Here is a 25,432-nt window from a genome sequence, read left to right as displayed (position 1 = left end):
CCCTGCTGCCTGGCAGGTGCTGCCAGGCAGCAGGGGGCAGACCCCCCCCCCCTGTTTTTAACTCATTGGTGGCCAGTGGGCCCCCCCTCCCCTGTTGTTAACTCGTTGGTGGCCAGTGTGCGCACCCCCCTCCCTCCCTCCCTCTATTGTAATAATAGCATTGGGGCCAGTGTGCGCGCCCCCCCAACCCCACCCCCCCCCTCCCTCCCTCTATTGTAATAATAGCATTGGGGCCAGTGTGCGCGCCCCCCCAACCCCCCCCCTCCCTCCCTCTATTGTAATAATAGCATTGGGGCCAGTGTGCGCCAACCCCCCCCCCCCCCGATCATCGGTGGCAGCGGAGTAGAAGATTCATACTTACCTGGCTGCTGGCTGCTGCGATCTCTGTGTCCGGTCGGGAGCTCCTCCTACTGGTAAGTGACAGGTCTGTGCGGCGCATTGCTGTCACTTACCAGTAGGAGGAGCTCCCGGCCGGACGCAGACATCGCAGCAGCCAGCAGCCAGGTAAGTATGAAAATCTTCTACTCCGCTGCCACCGATGATCGGGGGGGGGGGGGGTGCGCACACTGGCCCCAATGCTATTATTACAATAGAGGGAGGGAGGGGGGGTTGGGGGGGTGCGCACACTGGCCCCAATGTATTAAAACAATAGAGGGAGGGAGGGGGGGTTGGGGGGGGCGCGCACACTGGCCTTAATGTATTAAAACAATAGAGGGAGGGAGGGGGGTGCGCACACTGGCCACCAACGAGTTAACAACAGGGGAGGGGGGGGGCCGCACAATGATATTCAAACTGGGGAGGGGGGGGCGGTCTGCCCCCTGCTGCCTGGCAGCCCTGATCTCTTACAGGGGGATATGATAGTACAATTAACCCCTTTAGGTGCCGCACCTGATGGGGTTAATTGTACTATCATATCCCCCTGTAAGAGATCGGGTGCTGCCAGGCAGCAGGGGGCAGTCTTGTACACAGTTTGTAGTGTATTCTAACTAGAAGCGTCCCATCACCATGGGAACGCCTCTGTGTTAGAATATACTGTCGGATCTGAGTTTTCACGAAGTGAAAACTCAGCTCTGAAAAAGCTTTTATGCAGACGGATCTTCGGATCCGTCTGTATGAAACTAAAACCTACGGCCACGGATCACGGACACGGATGCCAATCTTGTGTGCATCCGTGTTCTTTCACGGACCCATTGACTTGAATGGGCCCGTGAACCGTTGGCCGTGAAAAAAATAGGACAGGTCATATTTTTTTCACGGCCAGGAAACACGGCTCACGGATGCGGCTGCCAAACGGTGCATTTTCCGATTTTTCCACGGACCCATTGAAAGTCAATGGGTCAGTGAAAAAAAACGGAAAACGGCACAACGGCCACGGATGCACACAACGGTCGTGTGCATGAGGCCTTATACTAATGACTATTGTTGAGCAAATTGATCCGAATTTTAGGGAAAATTCTATTTGCTGTGAAGGTGAATTTCTGCATGCTTCGTGGTAGCAAATAAATTTTTTCCTAAATGGTGGTAAAAAAAATGTAAAAAAACCATACCTCATCCGTTTGAGCGCGATGAGCTGGCTGCCGCCATCTTGATTAAATATCTCGCACAAAATCCCGAGCGTGGTGACGTTATCACAGCCGTGTGATAATTTACACTAAATCTTCAATCAAGATTGCGGCGGCCGGCACTTGACGATCGAATGGATTATGTAGGTATGATTTAATTTATTTTTTATTTTACACTTTATAGTTAATGTCAGATGCCGCAGTCAACTATCAATGCAGCATCTAAGGGGTATAATGACGATGAGCGGCACAATCGCAGCTCCCTGTCATTGCATCCACTACTTACAAAGAAATATGCTTTGTGACAAAGTAATTCATCACAAAGCAACGTTTTCAGCAAAATTTGTCAAATCAGCCAAATCTCATTTTTCAATACTTCGTTTATCACTACTGATGACTAGTGATGATCGAGCATGATCGGCCAATCACCTGTTCGGCTCGAGCATGTCAATACTTGGCACATGGCGGTAGCCATGTTGGCTGATGGCATTAAAGTGATTGGCTGGCCGGAATGCATCATCAGGTGCTCACTCTTAGGCCGAATGCACGCGGCCGTTTTTCACGGCCGTGAGCGGTCCGTGGAACCGCGGCCTGGATACCTGCCGAGAGCAGGAGTGCATGGCGTCATTAGTTGCTATGACATACAGTGTACTTTTTCAATAGCTTCTCAGTGTACTTTATCAGCGCAACATCTGCAGTGTAACGTGTGCGCTTCTAAAATGTATCTGTAACATAAGGTGTACTTTTACAATAGACTGTGTCCACTTCTTACAGTGACATTACCAGCAGGGAGGAGCTCATTCTCCCTGGCTAAGAGCGTTGCGCTCTGATTGGATGCGCTCACAGCCAGGCAGAAGAGAACCGCTCCAAGCAAAACTGCAAGTCTTCGCCTAGTATAACCGAGTCGGCTCATTATAATTTAAGGCGCCGAAATCAACTGGGACAACAGCGAACGAACTGGGGGTCTTTGGAAAAAAATAAGTGCCATGGCATCAGTGGGGGCTGCCCTATAAGGAAAGACCATAATTAGACTAGGGCTAAACTGATGAAAGGTCATCTTTAAGCACCACCCGTCTTCCACCAAGTCCAGTCTCAGTAGCCAAGATTCTGCTCAACCCAATCCTCACCCTGATCCTCCTTCCTCCCACCATGGAGAATCTGGGCAAATAAGTGATCCCACACTCGGATATTCCAAGGAGCTCTTTTCATCGCCATTCCTTGATTTGGCCCTCTCGCCAAGCAGGTTTGAAGAGGGACAGATCTTGTGCCCTGATTCCCAAACTCTTGAGCATCCACAATCACAAGAAGATGACGGTGGGGAACGGCAATTACTGTTTAATGAGGTGGATGATGATGAGACACAGTTGCCAATTTATTTAACGGCAATTACTGTCTCAAGACGTTGAGGAAGAAGAAAAGACACAGTTGTCAATCACTGAGGTAGTGGTAAGGTCAAAAAGTCAGGGGGATGAGCAGAGTGAGGAAGTGGAAGAGGAGGTGGTGGACGATAAAGTCACTGACCCAACCTGGGAAGGTGGAGAGCTGAGCGAGGACAGCAGTACAGAGGGGGAGGGATCTGCTGCACTGCAACAGGCTGGAAGAGGCATTAGGGTTGCAAAAGGGAGAAGGCGGGCCACATCAAACAGGCCCGCAACTGTTTCCTGGAGCACCCCCTTGCGGAAATCTCCCTTGCCAATGGGTAAGTGTTTCGCAATCTGGCGCTTTTTTGAGGACAAATTTTTTTTAATTTGCAACCTGTGCAGGGGCTTGAACACTAGCAACCTCATCACCACCAGCATGATCCATCACATGGCATCAAAGCACCCTAATAGGTGGGCAGAATGCCTGTGTCCACAATCTGTGTCTGTGGGTCATACCACTGCCTCCACTTCCCCTGTGTTACTTGCTGGCCAATCCCCTGTCAAAGGCGAATGCCCGGATGCCTCCCATCCTTCCCCTGTACCTTCGTAAGCACCATCAGCAACCACATCCACTTCCTTGCCCCACGCAGCATACAAATGTCCTTACCCCAGGCATTTGATTGCAAGCGCAAATACCTAGCCACCCACCCACAGGCCATAGCACTAAATGCACAGCTTTCCAAATTACTGGCTCTGGAAATGTTGCCATTTAGGCTTGTGAACACTGAGGCCTTCCGCAGCCTGATGCAGGCGGCCGTCCAGCGTTACGCATTACCCAGCCGCCGCTATTTATTAAGGTGTGCCGTGCCCACCTTACATCAAAATGTGTCCTGTAACATCACATGTGCCCTGACCAACGCAGTTACTGGGAAGGTCCACTTAACCACCGACACATGGATAAGTGTATTCGGCCAGGGGCACCACATTTCCCTGATGGCACACTGGGTGAATGTTTTGGAGGCTGGGAGCGAGTCTTACCATGGGATCGACACCAAGGTTTGCGGGCCCTACATTGATCAGGGTTTCGGCCAGCACCTAGTTTAGTGTCTTCAACCCCCACTTTCTCCTCTTCCGCTTCCTCCTCCAAATTATCCGCATGCAGCACCAGTCAGTCATCAGTCGGTAGCTGGAAGCAGTGTAGCACTGCAGTTAGGAAGTGGCAACAGGCCAAACTGAAGCTGATATGCTTGGGGACAAACCGCACACCACAGCAGAGCTATGGCAGGGCATAAGAGACCAGACCGAGCTGTGTCTCTCGCCACTCAACTCAGACACATTCCATGCCTAGCCCAAGTCTTAAACTTAGTGTTTCAGCGGTTTCTCAAAACCTACCCCAATTTGCCTGAGCTATTGGTGTAGGTGCGCCGCGTGTGTGCACATTTCAGCAAGTCATCAACAGCTTCAGCTGGTCTATCAACACTGCAGCAGCGCTTGAAATTGACAGCCTACCGGCTGTTGTGCGACATGAGAACATGCTGAAACTCCACTTTCCACATGTTGGCCAGGCTTTGTGAGCAGCAGAGGGCAGTAGTGGAATACCAGCTGCAACATGGTCGTCGCCTTTCCAGTCAGCTTCCGCTATTCACAAGCGAGGAGTGGGCATGGATGTTTGACCTCTGTGAGGTTTTAAGAAATAACACAGATGGTGAGCGGCGATAATGCTATTATCAGCGTAACCATCCCACTTCTGTGTCTACTCAAACGCTCACTACTCACAATTATGGACGAAGCTTTGCATGTGGAAAAGGTGGAAATGAGGGAAGACATTACACAGGGTAATAGCCAGACCACCCTCAGTTTGTCTTCTCAGCGCAAATTGGACGATGTAGAGGAGGAGGAGCAGGAGACAGTTGCCTCCGCTACAGAGGGTATTACCCATGGAAGTTTAATTCCATCTGTTCAGCGTGGGTGGGGGATGAGGATATTGAGAGTGATCCTCTTGATGACAGCAAAGTCTTGCCTGTTGGTACTTTAGCACACATGGCTGACTTCATGTTGCTGCCTTTTCAGTGACCAGCGCGTTATACACATTTTTGACAACACAGATTACTGGTTGATCACCCTTCTCGAACCCTGCTACAAAGAGAACTTTTCATCTCTCATTCCTCTGTTGGAGAGGACGAGCAAAACGGTGCAATACCAGAAGATCCTTGAAAAATTGCTCCAAAAATTTCCATCTGACAACGCTGGCGGCAGAGTACCTAGTTCCTTGGCCAACCAAGGAGGGGAGACAAGGAGAACACACAGCAATTCCAACAGAGGTAGGGCAACACTCTCCAACGCCTGGGTCAGTTTCATGACACCCCGCCAGCACCCTTACCCTGATTTTGGAAGATAGTGAAGGAGTACATAGCAGACCGTGTCAGCGTTCGCAATGATCCCTCAGTGCCTTACAACTACTGGGTGTCCAAGCTGAACACGTGTCATGAACAGAGACGCTCTACACTTTTCAAGTGCTGGCCTGCCCTGCCGCCAGCGTTTTGTCTGAGCAGTTATTTAGTGCTGCTGGTGGCATTATAACAGATATCTGCCTGTCAACTGAAAATGCTGACAGGTTGACTATTATAAAAATGAACAAGGCCTGGATTGACCATGACTTCTCGACTCCACCAGATGAAAGCTGATGAACATAAAGGCACTTTAAATGTGTTGTTTATAATGTACTGAATACACTGTATTCCCATGCACCCCTTCCAGCACAAACAAGGGTATGTGGTTGAATTTTCTTTTTACCATCCTTCTCCTCTTCCATGATATCATCATGCTTATTCGTCGCATATAATGCCCTCGCATATATGCCCTTCGAATATAATGTTTTGCAGGGTCAGCTCAGCTGCAGGCCCTCGTTTGTAATTTTTTAGAGGGTCAGCTCACCAGCAGGCCCTAGCATATAATTTTTTGGAGGGTCAGCTCACCAGCAGGCCCTCGCATATAATTTTTTACAGGGTCAGCTCACCAGCAGGCCCTCACCTACAATGTTTTACAGGGTCAACTCACCAGCATGCCCTCACCTAAAATGCACCACCACCCACAGAATCGAGAAAGAGTTATCAATCTGTCAATCCTTTCTGTGCCCGGACCTTGGCGCCCTTCCGTCAATTCCTCTACGTTTCAGCTTTGCAACCATACTCCCCCGAGCCCAAAGACTTTGGTTTTCCACAAGCGGCTCGGAGGGTCATGGGAATAACGCCGCCAGATCGCCGGTCATCATCGTTTATGGTCAGAACTACGATGAGTCTTTAAATCTCCGACTTTCGTTTTTGATTAATGAAAACATTCTTGGCAAATGCTTTCGCTTTGGTTCGTCTTGCGCCAGTCCAAGAATTTAACCTCTAGCGGCGCAATACGGAAGCCCCCGGCCGGCCCTCTTAATCATTGCCCCAGTTCCGAAAACCAACTAAATAGAACCGGAGTCCTATTCCATTATTCCTAGCTGAAGTATTCAGGCGACCCGGCCAGCTTTAAACACTGCAAGCAGCAGGCACTCTCTCATAATTTCTTAAATGGTCAGCTCAGCAGCAGGCCCTAAACCATAATGTTTTAGAGGGTCAGCTCAGCAGCAGGCCCTTGCATATAATTTTTTAGAGGGTCAGATCATCTGCAGACCCTCACATATAGTGTTTTAGATGGCCCTTGGCCATAAGGTTTTAGATGGTCAGATTAGCAGGCGCTTGCTCAAAATGCAAATGGTCTATTGTAGTGTCGGTTCCTTGTAATTTTTGTCAGCCCTTTCACTTAGTGCATAGGCTTTAGGAGTGTAGGAGTCCCACTACCTGAACAATTGCACCACAATGTGAATGAGACCCTCATTTATTTGATATACAGGTTGTATTGGAGTGCCTCTTCCTGTAATTTTTGGCAACACGTGCACTTTATATACAAGTAAATGTACAGGAAAGAATGTTTCCTAACAATTTTTACTCTAAAATCTATTTTATCTTCGGTTTTGTGAGTATTATTGTCAGTCTGTAAAAGTGGCAAACTACTCGGGCAACATCGTTTCCAGCAGCGGACTAGGAGTCCAAGATGCATCCAGAGATCCTCCCCATTTCAGTGGTGTTTCCACTCCCCTTGTCAGCAGGCTTAATGGTGAGATTGGGGTTATTGGACAGACTCTCCAATGCATACATTTCCTGAGCAGTAATATTTGGTTTATTACCAGATCTTGTATGCTGTCTCAATTCTGCTATATCCCTCTTAACTGCTTCAATAAACACTTCCAAAGAATGTGAGTTGATAACAGGAAAAAAAAAATCACTTTTTAAATGCAAATCAAACTGCTTCAATGTCAATTGAGTCCTCTGTATAGGATTCTCAGTTACACTGTGTTTCAGAGGAACTGTAGTCAAACCACACCCTCAGTCTAAGATTCCTGAAGAGGCGGTTTAAGTCCAGTTCCAGCTGAAACCAATCTGGTTTCTCCTGTGGACAAAAAAGAAAGGCCCCTATTCAGTACCTTACGTTCACATTTAGTCAAAATATGTGATGAAATATTTACCACCGCATTAGTCTCTATTTCTTCTTGGTTACATTCATCCCTCTGGGAGTGTTGATCCTTGTTAATCTCTGTGCTCTGGTTTTTCCTGTATCTTCAATGTCGTCAACCTCCCCTCTTTGTGGGTCGTTTACTATTGGGTTGCATTCCCCTAAAAAAAGTTCCGGGGGGGTTGCGTTGTTATCCTGAGTTGTCACCTTATTCCTCATCCATTTATTTGTATCTTTATTACGTCTCTGCATCTTTTTCGTTGTTGTATTTCTGTCCATGTTCCATGGGTTCCATGGGTGTTCCCACGTATAAATGTGCCCAGAAATATAATCATTATGATCTCTGTGCCATTTTGATCTCTTAATCTCATCTAAATCCTTGTGCATTTTATCCAAGAAGACCTGCTGTTTTTCCAAAAAGGTTACCACCTCACTGGCAGACATGGCAGACTTTAGATGAAGTTCGGTATCGGTTGTTTTTGTAATACTGGGCTAGTGTCCGTAAATGTAGCTCTATAGATAACAGCTTCTTAGTAGCATTCTCATAATCCCTATTGATGTTGGTTACAGAGGGGACACTAAGGAAGGCAGCATCACCCTCCACATTGCCCATGATTCCTTCCACATCCATACTATTGTACAAAAAACATGTGTGTTAGTGTCCATTTGTTGAGGTGCAATACCTTGCATTTCTGTAGAGCTCCATCTATTTTTGAACTCTATTGATGAGGAGATTCAATTTACACTAACGGCATCCGAAGAGAGGGTACAATTTTTGGATACTCAGATATACATAGAGGAAGGACAAATACACACCGATTTGAATATTAAGCAAACTGACAAGGATACACTGTTACATTTTTCCAGTGGACATCCTAGAAGGATGGTGTGGCGAAACCAACCTCACCACTGGGTTTTGGAGGAACCTGTTTGCCAGCCTCTTGCCCCAGGATTATGGCCCATACTAACTTTGAAGGAGAAGACAGACCGGCTTAAATCTGTGGAACTGTTTTGGGCAGGAAAGCCATGCTTGCGGCCGGCCAAATGTGACTTCCCTTCTCGGATCTGGGTAATTTTTTATATTTTGTTCACCCAGATCAGAGCTATCCATGGATGTATACATTATGGGGATATGTGGGGGTTTTGAGGTGTTTTGTGTGTTTTGGGAAAAATGTGTGTGTTCTGTCTGTGAGTGATTAAGTTATTTGCCCATTATGCTTGGCAATTGTATTTTGTTGATTGCGTCTCAGACAATGCCAGTGTGTTAGTTAATTGCGTCTCAGACAATGCCAGTGTGTTAGTTAATTGCGTCTCAGACAATGCCAGTGTGTTAGTTAATTGCGTCTCAGACAATGCCAGTGTGTTAGTTAATTGTGTCAAAGACAATGCTCATTGTATTTTGTTGATTGCATTACAGACAGAGGAAAGGGGGTTTTGTGTCACTACTGTAAATGCATGTGATCGGCTGTTTTTACAAAACCCTGTGGGTGGTAACCTTGTTGGAAGATGTGTATAAATCAATGCTGTGTGTTCAAATAAAGAGTTGCTGTTTTACATTCACCATAGAACCTCGTCTCATGTGTATAGGGATTGCTCGTCTCATAAAGGGAATCAACAAGGTAAAAGAGGAGAGAATATTTAAAAGAAGAAAAACTGCTACAAGAAGACATAGTTTTAAATTAGAGGGGCAAAGGTTTAAAAGTAATATCAGGAAGTATTACTTTACCGAGAGAGTAGTGGATGCATGGAATAGCCTTCCTGCAGAAGTGGTAGCTGCAAATACAGTGAAGGAGTTAAAGCATGCATGTGATAGGCATAAGGCCATCCTTCATATTAGATAGTGCCAGGGGCTATCCATAGTATTTAGTATATTGGGCAGACTAGATGGGCCAAATGGTTCTTATCTGCCGACACATTCTATGTTTCTATGTTTCTATGCTATACGTGTATACTCCCCTGGCTATACTATAAGCTCTTGTAAGAGCTGTTCCTGTGTAATGACCGGCAACACACACAGGGAGGAAAACAGGGAAAGCCCTGCCCAAGGGAGAGGGAAAGGTGGTGACCCCTAACTCACCTTGCAGCTGGCACCTGCCTGCCCTGACGTCCCTAGACAGGTTCCTCACCCGTGCGGCGATCACGTGCCTAAACCCTGGCTTTCCCTGAAATGAGCCCTAGATAATGAACGGGCCGGTGGGATCGCTAGTCCTCACCACTGCACTAAGAGGAAAACACCAGGGAGAGGACAGACAAACACAGACAAACACAAACACCCAGGTGGACGGCAACAATGTCCACAAAGGTCCAACAGGGATCCGGAGGGTAGCGTTCTAAGGCAACACTCAGAGAACGCAGCAACACAGCTCCAGTGGGTCAGAATAGATGTCCAGGCAGGAAGCTCTATATCTGGCAACCAGAGAAGTGTGAGAGGGGAATATAAGGAGGATTGGGAGTGCTGGACAAGGAACAGCTGAGAGAAGGAGCTACGGATCCCTGAGTGAGCCAAAAGGGTTTGTAAAGCAAACCCAGAAAGCTACAATAAGGAAACTTCCCTATCTGACATAGAGCGTGCAGCCAACCGCTGCGACCTCCTGACCCCGGGTACAACGGAGTCAGGCGTGGCTCTCGACACCCTCGTGACAGTACCCCCCTCTCTACGAGGGGCCTCCGGACACTCAGGACCAGGTCTCTCAGGATGAGAGGCATGAAAAATCCGGACTAGCCTGTCGGCGTTTACCTCAGACGCAGGAACCCACATTCTTTCCTCGGGACCGTAACCTCTCCAGTGCACCAGATATTGGAGAGAGCGGCGGACCCGACGAGAATTAACAATTTTGGATATCTGAAATTCCAAACTACCATCCACGACAACAGGAGGGGGTGGCAGCGGTGACGGTTCTAGAGGTGGAACATATTTTTTGAGTAACGACTTATGAAAGACATTATGGATTTTAAAAGTCAGAGGTAACTCCAGGCGAAAAGCCACGGGGTTGATGATGGCTACAATCTTGTAAGGACCAATAAACCTAGGACCCAGTTTCCAAGAGGGAACCTTCAACTTGATATTCCTAGTAGACAACCACACATAGTCATTCACTCCTAGGTCCGGACCTGGCGACCGTCTCTTATCAGCCATGCATTTGTATTTACCTCCCATATTTTTCAAGTTAGCTTGCACCTTCTGCCATACTGATGAAAGAGATGACGAAAACCGTTCCTCTTCGGGAACCCCAGAAGACCCCCCCTCTTTGAAAGTACAGAATTGGGGATGAAAACCATATGCACCAAGAAAAGGTGACTTGCCAGTGGATTCCTGACGGCGATTATTTATGGCAAACTCAGCTAACGGTAAATATGACGACCACAACTCTTGGTTTTCAGACACAAAACATCTTAGATATGTCTCCAGGTTTTGGTTGGTACGCTCAGTCTGTCCATTCGACTGAGGATGGAAAGCTGAGGAAAAGGACAAGTGAACCCCCAAACGGGAACAAAAAGCTTTCCAAAATTTAGAAATAAACTGGGTTCCCCGATCCGAAACAACATCGGAGGGGACCCCGTGAAGCTTCACGATCTCACTGACGAATACCTGAGCAAGAGTTTTAGCATTAGGTAGTGCGGGTAACGCAATAAAGTGTGCCATTTTGCTAAACCTGTCCACTACTACCAAAATCACTGTTTTACCCGCAGACAAAGGTAAGTCAGTGATAAAATCCATAGACAGATGTGTCCATGGTCTATTGGGAATGACGAGTGGTAATAGAGACCCTGCAGGACGTGTATGTGAAACTTTTGCGCGCGCACAGGTAGAACAAGAAGACACAAAATCCAATACATCCTGACGCAACCTTGGCCACCAAAAACGACGAGACAATAGCTCTAAGGTTGCTTTACTACCCGGGTGCCCAGCAAGTGCCGAATTATGATGTTCCTTTAATAATTCGAGACGTAGGTTCAACGGTACAAACAATTTCTCTGAGGGGCAAGAGACCGGGGCGTCCCCCTGGGCCTCTAACACCTTCCCCTCCAAAGCAGAGTGTACCGCAGAGACAACCACTCCTCTTTGTAGAATGGGTACCGGATCACTCACATTACCCCCTCCAGGGAAACAACGAGATAGTGCATCAGCCTTGGTATTTTTTACCCCAGGACGATAGGTAATCACAAAGTTAAACCTGGTAAAAAATAGCGACCACCTAGCCTGTCTAGGGGTGAGACGCTTAGCTGATTCGAGGTACAGCAGATTTTTGTGGTCCGTAAACACAGTGACGGGGTGGACTGCCCCCTCTAAAAAGTGACGCCACTCCTCAAACGCAAGTTTAATAGCTAACAGTTCCCTATTGCCAATATCGTAGTTCTGTTCTGCTGCAGATAGTTTTTTTAGAAAAGAAAGCACAAGGACGCCATTTGCCAGGAGACGGACCCTGAGACAGCACAGCCCCCACTCCCACCTCTGATGCATCGACTTCAACAATAAAAGGCTGAGAGACATCAGGTTGGACTAGTACAGGTGCTGAGGTAAACCTCTCTTTTAGAGAGGAAAAAGCAACTTTAGCGGCGTCAGACCATTTAGAAAAATCAGTCCCCTTCCTAGTCATGTCAGTAAGGGGTTTTACGATCAACGAATAATTTTTAATGAATTTCCTATAGAAATTCGCGAAGCCCAAGAACCGTTGTAGTGCTTTGAGGTTCTCAGGAAGATCCCAATCCAAAATTGCCTGGACCTTCCTAGGATCCATACGGAAACCTGACGCAGATAAATAATAACCTAGGAATTGTATCTCCTGAACGGCAAAAACACATTTTTCAATTTTAGCATATAATTCATTCGTCCGTAGGACCTGTAGTACTTGTCTGACATGCTCCTCATGTGTTTTCAGATCAGACGAATAAATTAAAATATCATCTAGGTATATTACCACAAACCTGCCGATTAGATGACTAAAAATGTCATTAACGAAATGTTGAAAGACGGCAGGAGCATTGGTCAGGCCGAAAGGCATAACTAGATTTTCATAATGCCCCTCAGGGGTGTTAAAAGCTGTTTTCCACTCATCCCCCTCTTTAATACGAATCAGATTGTAGGCCCCCCTAAGATCGAGTTTGGAGAACCACCTAGCACCTGCAATCTGGTTAAACAGGTCAGGAATGAGAGGAAGAGGGTACGGGTCTCGGATGGTTATCCGATTTAATTCACGAAAATCTAGGCAAGGACGCAGGCCCCCATCTTTCTTTTTAACAAAGAAAAACCCTGCAGCCACGGGTGAAGAAGAGGGTCTGATGTGTCCCTTAGCCAAACTCTCGGAGATATAATCCTTCATGGCTTGTCTCTCTGGACCTGAAAGATTATATAACCTGGTCTTGGGTAATTTTGCGCCGGGAATAAGGTTAACCGGGCAATCATAAGGACGATTAGGTGGTAACTTCTGACAACCCTTTTCAGAAAAAACGTCCTCAAAGTCCGAAACAAATGTAGGTAGGGTAGTTATGGAGGCGACTAAGCAATTGCTATTTAAGCAATTTTCTCTGCACGGCTCACTCCACTCCAATATCTCCCTGGCCTGCCAATCCACCACTGGATTGTGCGCTACCAACCAGGGAAGGCCCAGCACCACCGGAGTGGGAAGCCCCTCCAGAACATAACATGAGAGCATCTCGTTATGGTGGTCCCCTACCCGAAGGTGTAAATTATGAACGATGTGGGTGAGGTTTCTCTGAGACAGAGGAGCAGAATCTATAGCAAATATGGGAATAGGTCTCTGTAACGTACAGAGAGACAAACCCATAGTGCGGGCAAAATGGGCATCTAACAAATTTACCCCTGCTCCACTGTCTAGAAAGAAAGAAACAGTCTCTGTCTTCTCACCAAAAACAATAACCGCTGGCAACACAAATTGCGATGTACGTATGGAGGAGACGTATACCCCCCGGCTGACATCCTCCACACAGCCTGGGGTTAGTAGTTTTCCGACGGTTTTTTTGTTTCTGAGGAAAGAGGGACAGACGTTAATGAAATGACCCCTCTCCCCACAAAAAAAACAACCCCCACGCCTACGGCGAACCTCAGGAGGACGGACCTGACGAGTAGTTCCTCCTAGCTGCATAGGCTCGTCTAAGTCCGTACAGACTAACTGCTGCTTGGGAGGGGTTACCAATGGCTCCGGTTTTTTCAACCTGTCCCTAAGGCGTCTATCTATACGGATAGAAAGAGACATCACTGCATCAAGGGAAAAGGGGGTCTCATACAATGCAAGCGCATCCTTAACCCTTTCGGATAACCCAGAGCAGAACTGACTCCTGAGAGCCGGGTCGTTCCATTGGGTATCCGTAGCCCACCTGCGGAAGTCAGAGCAATACTCCTCTACCGGCCGATCTCCTTGTAGGAGTCTCCGTAATTTTGATTCAGCCAGTGCGACTCGGTCAGGGTCGTCATATATGAGACCCAAGGCCCCGAAAAACTCATCCACTGACCGAAGAGCCTGGGAATCAGTAGGTAAAGAGAACGCCCAGGACTGCGGGTCCCCCTGCAGCAGGGAAATAACAACACCCACCCGCTGTTCTTCATTACCAGAGGAGTAAGGACGCAGTTTAAAGTATAGTTTACAGGCCTCACGGAACGTCAAAAACTTGTCCCTTCCCCCAGAAAATCTGTCAGGGAGAGGGACCTTGGGTTCCGCAACAACCTGGTTACCAGTAGCAACCGCTGGGCTTGCGGTCTGTTGTAATTGCTGCTGTTGCTGGAGGACCGACGCCTTCAATCCTGCCACCTCCAAAGACAGGCCATGAAATAGTTCGGACAGAGCAGCAATTGGATCCATACTGGATTCTAAGTAGGTAAAAAAATATATATATTTTTTTTTTTTAATTTTTCTTTTTTTTTTTTTTACCTACACAAAAATAAGGGCCAGATATAATGTAATGACCGGCAACACACACAGGGAGGAAAACAGGGAAAGCCCTGCCCAAGGGAGAGGGAAAGGTGGTGACCCCTAACTCACCTTGCAGCTGGCACCTGCCTGCCCTGACGTCCCTAGACAGGTTCCTCACCCGTGCGGCGATCACGTGCCTAAACCCTGGCTTTCCCTGAAATGAGCCCTAGATAATGAACGGGCCGGTGGGATCGCTAGTCCTCACCACTGCACTAAGAGGAAAACACCAGGGAGAGGACAGACAAACACAGACAAACACAAACACCCAGGTGGACGGCAACAATGTCCACAAAGGTCCAACAGGGATCCGGAGGGTAGCGTTCTAAGGCAACACTCAGAGAACGCAGCAACACAGCTCCAGTGGGTCAGAATAGATGTCCAGGCAGGAAGCTCTATATCTGGCAACCAGAGAAGTGTGAGAGGGGAATATAAGGAGGATTGGGAGTGCTGGACAAGGAACAGCTGAGAGAAGGAGCTACGGATCCCTGAGTGAGCCAAAAGGGTTTGTAAAGCAAACCCAGAAAGCTACAATAAGGAAACTTCCCTATCTGACATAGAGCGTGCAGCCAACCGCTGCGACCTCCTGACCCCGGGTACAACGGAGTCAGGCGTGGCTCTCGACACCCTCGTGACATCCTGTCCCTGGTTCCTCTGGTGGTAACAGTGTCGAGCGGAGTGCTTGAAGTACTCGGGAGGCACTGGGAGAATCCATTAACGGAGGTATCCGGTCGGGGTGTCAGGAGATCCTTTACATTAAATTCTCTACCATACAGTCAAATGCTGAGAATAAGAAGGATAGTGGATAAAGAAGATCATGTTGATCAGGCCCTACAGAATATGAAAGAGTCTTTCAGAAATAGGTTACCCCAAGAACTTGGTACATAGACATGCAATTAGAGCTAAAAAAAATAGAGGGAGGAGTTGTTAACAACAAAACAAAAACAAAAAAGTGATAGGTTACCTTTTGTATCATCCTATAACGAATTAAGTCCCAACAAAAATAAAAAATAAACGTACAGGCAGTTTTCCTTGCTTAGGATGCAGACTCATGTACAAGGGGTCTGCATTCACACATCCAAAAACAAATGAGATTTTTTATATTAAACACTATCTCACATGTGACTCATCCCGGTTTATATATGTATTGTGGTACCCGTGTAAAATGCTGTACGTGGGGGGGTGCGACATGAAGACCAGGTTAAATAATCACAGGCAGTCTATCAGAAATAAAAGAAAAGACTTACCGGTATCAAAACATTTCGCTGAAAAAAACCATAAGGAGAGTGATTTAAGATCCATGATCTTGGATCACGTAAAACTGCTGGAAAGGGGCAGAGACAGGCTAGTGTTGCTAAAGAAAAATGAACTTAGATGGATTTTTTGTCTGGATACGCTGAAGCCCAAAGGCTTGAATGTTGAGTTCAGGGTAACTGGGGGCATGGTAGGCTAATGCTTTACATCCCATTGCTTGTGTTCTTTTGCATACAAATTATTGTACCAAGTGAATGTGCTAGATGCTGCATATGGTTATTGCCCTGAAAGTGACGCTATACTTTGATTACTTTACAGTTGGAAACATGGAATTGTTCTGAGGTTGGAAATATGGAAGCCGTTATGCTGGGACATATATTGGCTGAATACAAAATGATTGAATAGGGAAGATCTCTAATGTTTTAAAAGTTATGACTACTATCCATTTGTCCACAAATTTGCCCCCAAATAAGATGAGGTGTGGATGAGGTGCACGTTGCTCGGGATGGAGACGGTTAAACATGCGCATATGCATGATGCGCTGTGTTGTCTACATATATGTGTGCGCATTGTGTAGATAGACACAACGTAAACGCTTAACATCGCGCCTGTTCCGTCACTGCCCCAAGGGACACCCATCCATTACGCTTCATAGGGGAGGAGTGGGATAGATTGACGAAGTACAATGCACTTTATATAACTGTCACTATTATAATATATCAACACTAAGGTTAGTACTGCAGATATGGTAACCTATATGGTTGCTACTGACTACGCACATTGCACTTATGCTGTGGTTCACATTGAAGAGTGTTTTAGACTGAATGAATTGTAACATTGTTAAAAGGGGCGTTCACAGTTTGATCAATTAGTGATATGAAAGCACAATGAAATTCCAGCACTCACGATTTTGGTAGCTAAAATCTTCGTCTTTTATTCAGGCAGTAGACATATAAACAGGACATCCACCCACAAGTGCAGCAACCTTGACGCGTTTCGAACAGTAGTTCTTAGTCGTAACAATGAGCAGTGTCTCCTCTGGCACCTTTATACCAGTCTGTACCAAAATGTAATTGCTTTTCCCCTCCACCTGAGGGGTGGGGGAGTGTAGGAGGCAGGGAACATTTTAACCTCTTGTTTTCCAGGTGAGGCACTGCTCATATGTTTCACAATAGAAAATTCATGCATCCATACAAAGTCACTGATTATTACAAAAATTTGTGTTGAAAAATAACCATTGAATAAAAACAGTGAACATATTAAAATTGTCAAAGAATGTCAATTGTCAGGATAGCATCAGAACACCATATTGGTTATATATAGCCAACTTATTTGTATGGATCCACATATATTAGTGCTATTTGATCAATTAGTACTGATTGATTTCATGATGTATAAATGTAGGCACTGTTGCACTTTGTAATTCACTTGGCTTGAAAAAGGTTCTGAGAGAGAACTGAAATGTTGCTGTGTGACATGTGTGAATAAATAGCACCTAGAATCGAGGGGTTACTGCTGGCACCCACTTTACAGTTGGCAAAGGAGTGCTGCCCTACTTTTTATGTGTGTGTGTGTGTGTGTGTATATATTTAAAATTACAGATTAGCAAATCAGTAATGTTGGGTGGGCATGCTTAGCCGAACACAATTTTGACTCGAGCATCGCGATGCTCAGCACATCGGGGTGTTCGGCCAAACACCACGTGTGCTCGAGTGCAATGCTTGAGTCTCCTCCCCGCACGTTTCTTGGCTGCAACGCAGCCAATAAACGTGCAGGGAAGTACTGGGACTCACTGTAATGCCGTAGCCATGTTGGTTATTGGCATTACAGTGATTGGCTGGCTGGAACAAGTTATCAGGTGCTATATAGCACCCGATGACTCATGGTTCAGCTCAGTCTTAATCAGGGCGAGCTGCAACAAAAGGGACAGGAATAGTTTTTTTTTTAGGCAGGGTTTAGTCTTGAAAGGTGTTAGAGACACAAGTCCTTTTAAGGACTATTGTTTTATCTGGCTGCAATATATATTACCGCAACCTGCGCTAAATTGCGTTCAATTGTTTGGCCGCTGCTGACAGTGACACAACATCTGTTGTGTTACATTTGCGCATACTAAATATCTGTGACATTCAGCGTAATTGTTTGGCTGCTGCTGACAGTGACATTACCTGCGCTACATCTCCTGTATAACTTTTCTGCATCCAAAATATCTGTGACATTCAGTGTAATTTATTTGCGCATACACTTACAAAACCTGCACTTCTGTACATGTGACATACTTGCAAGTATATATAACATTTAATATGCTCAAGGCGAGCAGTAAGGGACAGGGAAGTGGGTGCAGTGAAACTCTGCCTGCTGCCAGAGCACAAGAAACACACTCACCCACGGTACCTAGCATCATCTCCTAGTTTGCAGGGCGGCACAGGACACCACTGTCAAAGTCAGACCAGTGTGACCAGGTGGTGGGTTGGATTGCAGCAGATAATGCTTCCAGTTGGTTACGCACCACCAAAGTGATCCCACACTTGGATATTCTGAGGAGCTCTTTTTATCGCCATTTTTTGATTTGGCCCTCTCATCAAGCCCGCTTGAAGAGGGACATGAGGGGATCTTGTGCACTGATTCCCAAACTCTTGAGCATCCGCAGTCAGAAAAAGATGACGGTGGGGAATGGCAATTAGTGTTTCACGAGGTGGATGATGATGATGATGAGACACAGTTGCCAATAAGTTAACCACAATTAGTGTCTCAAAAGGATCATGATGAGGATGAGACACAGTTCTCAATAAGTGAGGTTCTTGTTAGGTCAACAAATCAGGAGGATGACCAGAGTGCGGAAGTGGAAGAGGAGGAGGTGGTGGACGATGAAATCACTGACCCAACCTGGGAAGGTGGCAAACCGAGCGAGGACAGCAGTACAGAGAGTGAGGGATCCACATCACCGCAACAAGCTGGAAGAGGCAGTGGGATGGCAAAAAGGAGAAGACGGGCCACATCAAACAGGCTCGCAAGTGTTCCCCGGAGCACCCCCTTGTGGAAATCTTCCTTGCCAAGGGGTAGATGTTCCGCCGTCTGGCACTTTTTTGAGAAAATGCGGACTATATAAGAATTGTCATTTGCAACCTGTGCCATACCAAAATGAGAAGGGGCATAAACACTAGCAACCTCACCACTTCCAGTGCCAAACGTCTGGGTCCACAATCAGTGTCTGTGGGTCACAACACTGCCTCCTCTTCCCCTGTGTTATGTGCTGGCCAATCCCCTGTCCAAGACGCAGGCTCAGATGCCTCCCACCCTGCACCTGGACCTTCGCAAGCACCATCAGCTAGCATATCCACTTCTGTGTCCCAGCACAGCGTACAGATGTCCATACCCCAGTCCTTTGAACGAAAGCGCAAATACCCAGCCACCCACCCACAGGCTATAGCACTAAATGCTCACCTTTCCAAATTGCTGGCCCTGGAAATGTTGCTATTAAGGCTTGTGGACACTGAGGCTTTCCACAGCTAGATGGCGGTAGCCGTCCCTCGTTACTCAGTCCCCAGTCACCACTATTTTTCCGGTGTCCTGTCTTTCGCCTTACACCAGCATGACTCCCGTAACATCACCCATGCCCTGACCAACAGCAGCTATTGGGAAGGTCCAATTAACGACTGACACATGGACAAGTGCTTGTGGCCAGGGATGCTACATTTCCATGACGGCACACTGGGTGAACGTTGTGGAGGCCGAGAGCGAGTCGTACCCTGGGATGGCACAGGTGCTACTGAGCTGGAAGCATTGTAGCACTGCAGTGGGTAAGCGGCAACAGGCTGTGCTCAATCTAATTTGCTTAGGTGACGACCAGCACACCGCCACAGAGCTGTGGCAGGGTATCAGGGACCAGACTGAGCTGTGGCTCTCACCACTCAACCTACAACCAGGCATGGTTATGTCTGATAATGGCCGTAACTTGGTGGTGGCTTTGGAGCTTGGCAAGCTCACACACATACCATGCCTGGCACACGTATTCAACTTAGTGGTTCAGCGGTTTCTCAAAACCTACTCCAATTTGCCTGAGCTACTGCTGAAGTTGCTCTACATGTGTGCCCTTTTCTGAAAGTCATCTACAGCTGCCGCCGGTCTGGCAACGCTTCAGCAACGCTTGCAATTGCCAACTCACCGACTGTTGTGTATCGTGAGCTCACACTGGAACTCCACATTCCACATGTTGGCCAGGCTTTGTGAGAAGCAGAGGGCAGTTGTGGAATACCAGCTGCAACATGGTCTTCACCTTTCCAGTCAGCTTACGCTCTTCACAAGCGATGAGTGGGCATGGATGTCTGACCTCTGTGAGGTTTTATATGACTTTGAGGAATCAACACAGATGGTGAGCGGCGATGCCGCTATTATCAGCGTAACCATCCCTCTTCTGTGTCTACTGAAACGCTCGCTGCTCACAATGCAAGCGGATGCTTTGCATGTGGAAGAGGTCGAAATCAGGAAAGACAGTACTCGGGGTGGTAGCCAGACCACCCTCAGTTCGTCTTCTCAGCGTGAATTGGATGAGGAGGAGGAGCAGGAGACAGGTTGCCTCCGCTACAGAGGGTAGTACCCATAGCAGGTTTATTTCATCTGTTCAGGGTGGATGGGCCAAAGAGGAGGAAGAGTATGAGGAGATTTAGAGTCATATCCTGATGAAGACAGAAGTCTTGTCTGTTGGGACTTTGGCACACATGGCTGACTTTATGTTATGCTGCCTTTCCCGTGACCCTCGCAGTATACGCATTTTGGCCAACACCTATTTCTTGTTGTTTACCCTTCTCGACCCCCGCCACAAAAAGAACTTCTCATCTCTCATTCCTGTGGGGGAGAGTACAAGCAAAATGGTGCAATACCAGAAGGTCCTTGTGCTCCAAAAATTTCCATCTGACTACGCTGGCGGCAGAGTACTTAGTTCCTTGGGCAACCGAGGAGGGCAAAAGAGGGCAACACACAGCAGTTCCAACAGAGGCAGTGCAACACTCTCCAAGGCCTGGGACAGTATTTAGTACTCTTGGGGGCATGATAACTGATAAGCGCATGCACCTGTCAACAGTAAATGCTGACAGGTTGACTTATCAAAATGAACAAGGCCTGGATTGCCCCTGACTTCTCTGCTACATCAGAGAAAAGCAGCTGAACATAAAGGCACTCTAAATGTGGAATTTATGGTGTATTAAATACACTGTATTCCCATGCACCCCTTCCACCTCATAAAAGGGTATATGGTTCAATCTTCCTTTTCTCATCCTCCTCCTACTCCATCATATCAACATGCTTATTAGGCTGCCCTAGCTCCTAATGTTTTAGAGCATCAGCTCAGCAGCAGACCCTCACCCCTAATGTTTTAGAGGGTCACCAGCAGGCCCTCACCCATAATGTTTTAGATGGTCAGATCAGGAGCAGGCCCTCACCCCTAATGTTTTAGCTGGTCAGATCAGCAGCAGGCACTCGACCCTAAGGTTTTAGAGGGTCACCTCAGCAGCAGGTCCTCACCCCTAATGATTTAGATGGTCAGATCAGCAGCAGGCACTCGACCCTAAGGTTTTAGAGGGTCACCTCAGCAGCAGGTCCTCACCCCTAATGATTTAGATGGTCAGATCAGCAGCAGGCACTCGACCCTAAGGTTTTAGAGGGTCACCTCAGCAGCAGGTCCTCACCCCTAATGATTTAGATGGTCAGATCAGCAGCAGGCTCTTGACCCTAATGTTTTAAAAGGTCACCAGCAGGCCCTTGCTCCTAATGTTTTTGAGGGTCACCAACATGCCATCAATCATAATTTTTCAAGGGTGTGTATGATGCTCTACTTTATGTGTAATAAAGGGTGTGTTGTAGTGCCGGTTCCTTGTAATTTTGGTAGCCCTTTCACTTAGTGCATAGGCTTTATGAGTGTAGTAGTCCCACTACCTGAACAATTGTACTACAATGTGAATGAGGCCCACCTTTATGTGATATGCAGGTTGTATGGGAGTGCCTCTTCCTTGTAATTTTTGGCAGCACTTGCACTTTATAGTCAAGTAAATATACAGGAAAGAATGTTTCCTAACATTTTTCCTCTAAAATTGATTTCATCTTCTGTTTTGTGCGTACTACTTGGACAACATCATTCCCAGCAGCGACCTGGGAGTTCAAGATGCATCCAGATATCCTCCCCATGCTGTTCCTGAACCATTTCAGTATTGTTTCCATCAATTTCTCCCATTGCCTTCCATTTTGCTCGGGTGCTCCAAGCATCCCAAAGTGTTCTACTCGAGCACCAGAGCACCCGAGCACTTTGGTGCTCGATCAAAACTACAAATCAGTTCTAAACTATTTGAATTTGTTATGAGTTTACCGAAAAACTTTTAGGATTCGTTTTGGAGGAATTATTTAAACTAACATCCACTATTTAACATATTAGAAGACAGAAAAGAAGGCATCTGCAACAAAAAGGTCATCATTTCTGGACCATTTTTAGCTAATTAAAAATCATCAATGCAGTGTGTCATTAAGCAGGCTAATAGTTATCACTGGCCACCATCCATTTACCCACAGTCACATCTGTAAGTATCTCTTTGACATTACTAGTGCTGTCTTGGTGATAAAGAGCTTGTAATGGTGTTTATACAGTTCTAGTTGAACCCAGAGTGCCATACACAACTTTTCAGGGCAATTGTGTCACTTTCAATTCCGGGTCAATTTATTTGTGCCGAAATAGAATCTAAGTACCAAGTTGTGTAAAAATTGGACCCAAAATTAGTTTCAATAAATTCTCAACAAGTTTCAGTATGGTGAAAATGAATAAAAAAGGTATACTTAGCTCAATTTCCAACTCTCTCATTACTAAGATATCTGGCCCCAAGCTCTTGATGTCAGGGACACATGACCACAACAGCCAATCATTGGGTGGGAGTTACACATATTCTTCAATGGAAATCACTTACGAACTGGAAGATAACATTCTAAAATCAGACCCTATTTCATGATTATCTTCTAACAAATACTTTTTGAATGTGAATAATTCCTTTTCTGGACTGTGTAAGTGCTATATAAGAATTAGCTTTACAGATCACTTATTTACTGTAAACTCGTAGGAAGAGATTTATTAAAACTATAGCAAAGGAAAATAGACTTAGTTGCCCATAGCAACCAATCAGATCCCACCTTTTATTTTTCAGAGCTCCTTTGGAAAATGTAAGTTGGAATCTGATTGGTTGCTATGGACAACTAAGCCAGTTTTCCTTTACACCAGTTTTGATAAATGTCTCCCATAGTCTTGAGAGCTTATTGTGAGTCTGTGCACAATGGAACTAATAATTAGTGAATATTTTGTAGAATAGTCATCATATATTCGCAAATTCATATATTTGTTATATTCTACATTCTTTTTTTTTTACGTGAAAATCAGCAAGGTAATGATTGCGTAATATGTGAATATTGCACACTTAATACAGGAGTGGTTCAAAAACGAATATATAACACTATAGAATACAGTGCTATATATTCGTTTTTAGAATGTTTGTCGTTTTTTCCATCTGAACACATGATTCCTCCCTGCTTCTTGCTTGTGGGCCAATGAGTCAGCACTATATTCAATATAGTGCTATATATTCATTTTTTTAGAATATTCATCATTTTTTTCCATCTGAAGTAAACACATGATTCCTCCCTGCTTGTGGGCCAATGAGGTCAGGGTTTCACACAAGGTTTCGTCAGGGGCAAAATCTAAGGCTATACTGAGCCACGTCTATTTAAACCCAAACCAAACCCAAACTAGAGGAAACACGTCATCCTCCAGGCTATGATTAAAAGCCCACTAATAGTATGCTCATTAAAACCAACATAATTTTAAAATAGCCCAAGTCCAATAATACAAGTATATAATAATCACATATATAAAAACCCCTATACATAAGATACATTTTTTAGGATCTTTCTCCCCTCGTATATTTCAAACACTTGTCTCACTACGGCTTTCCTTCTACAACCAACCCTTCCCCGCCTTCCATTCATAATATGATCACATGTTTTTTCTCAACCAATCCGAGATTTTCAAATGAGTCTATCACAAACAATTCTCCACCAGATTTCCATTCAGTGCGCTCCCATGATCAACCACATTTTTATTCAATGCACTCCCATGAACTTTTCATTTCTCTTCCACAGGTAAGGAGTCACAGCGTTATTCTCACATACACATTTCGTCTCAAAACACTGCTTCTACACACCAAAATAGCAAAATGGACCTATTAATTTCAAACAGGGTTTGAGATCAAATTCTATATTCAATCCATTTGGCTGAAGGGCATTCAATTTTTCAGATCTATTCTAGTTCCCTATGATTTATTTGAGCTACCGGATCTCCCCTTCAACAATAGGTGTTCACCAATTCAATCCCCATAAATCTCAGCCCTTTTGGGGGGTTTTCGTGGCACTGTTTAAAGTGCAAATAAACGCTGTGTGTGACCAGGCCCTTTTTTTATGTTTCTTATATGTTCTTGGACTCGTACCTTCAATTTTATCAGTGTCCTCCCCACATAATGAAGGCCACACGGGCACTCCAAAAGGTATATATCCCCTTCATTTTCACAAGAAAAATTTCCTTTTACTTGAAATTGTTGTCCATTCGCTTTTGATGTTATAGCTTCAGTGCGTTTGCACCTATTTGCGGTACTTCTATTCTTACAGGCTGTACAGAAACCGCACCACGTAAATCTACTCATACTCTTCTTTTCAGCTATTGACCGAATGGAACTATGCACCAGGTGTGTCCGTATGTTCGGAGATTTCTTATAGATAATATCCAGACAAACCGTTATTACTTTCCCTAGTATAGGGTAATTTTTCAGTGTAGACCAATTTTATTTAATTGCATTCCTTATAAACTGCATTGGTACTATATTGAGTTAAAAAAGCAAAATGAAAATCCTTCTCTTTTCTCTTTCCTTTTGTTCACTCCAGTTCTCTACTCTCCTCAATATTTAGCATATCATCATTCAGTGCTTCTTCTCCATAACCTTTCTCCAGAATCCTTTTCTGTAGTATTTGACTCTGAGCCCTTTACATCCGTAAAATTCCTGGACACCCTTTTAAATTGACCTTTTGCAATATTTTTTAACCAAAGATCATAATGGCAGTTTGTAACATCTATATAGGCATTTATGTCTGTCTCCTTAAAGTAGGTTTTCATTTTGAATTTATCACCCTCTATTGAAATGCACAAATCCAGGAAATTCACCGAGGAGGCACTAATAGTACTCATAAAGTGTAAATTCCAACTATTCACATTTAGACTGGCTATAAAGTCCTCAAGCCCTTCTTTTTCCCCCAGCCATAACAAGAGGCAGTCATCTATAAATCTCTTCCAGAGGATTAATTTACCCCAGGATGTTTTTTTGTTTTTTTATATATAGAAAGGGGATATGTTCCTCCTCCCAAAACCCCATGAATATATTAGCAAAACTGGGGGCGAATTTCACCCTCATTACCGTCCCTGTACACTGTAGGTAGAATGAATCATCAAATAATTATGATTATGGCAATAGTCTACCCAATCTAAAATACATTTTCTCTGAATATCAGACATTAAGGGATCTCTCATCAGTTTGACCACTTTTTACTCTAAAGGCTTGAGGATGACTGTATAAAGTGACGTGACATCTACTGTGGCTAACCACGTATTTTCCTGACTGGGACCTAGATTTTTTATTAGGTCTATTACGCTATTTGTGTCTTGCAAAAAGGATGGAATCTGTGTAACATAACCCTAAAGAAAGAAGTCAAT

Source organism: Bufo gargarizans, chromosome 1 (assembly GCF_014858855.1).
Source record: "Bufo gargarizans isolate SCDJY-AF-19 chromosome 1, ASM1485885v1, whole genome shotgun sequence".
Classification (NCBI taxonomy): domain Eukaryota; kingdom Metazoa; phylum Chordata; class Amphibia; order Anura; family Bufonidae; genus Bufo; species Bufo gargarizans.
Note: the sequence above shows the minus strand (reverse complement) of the source record.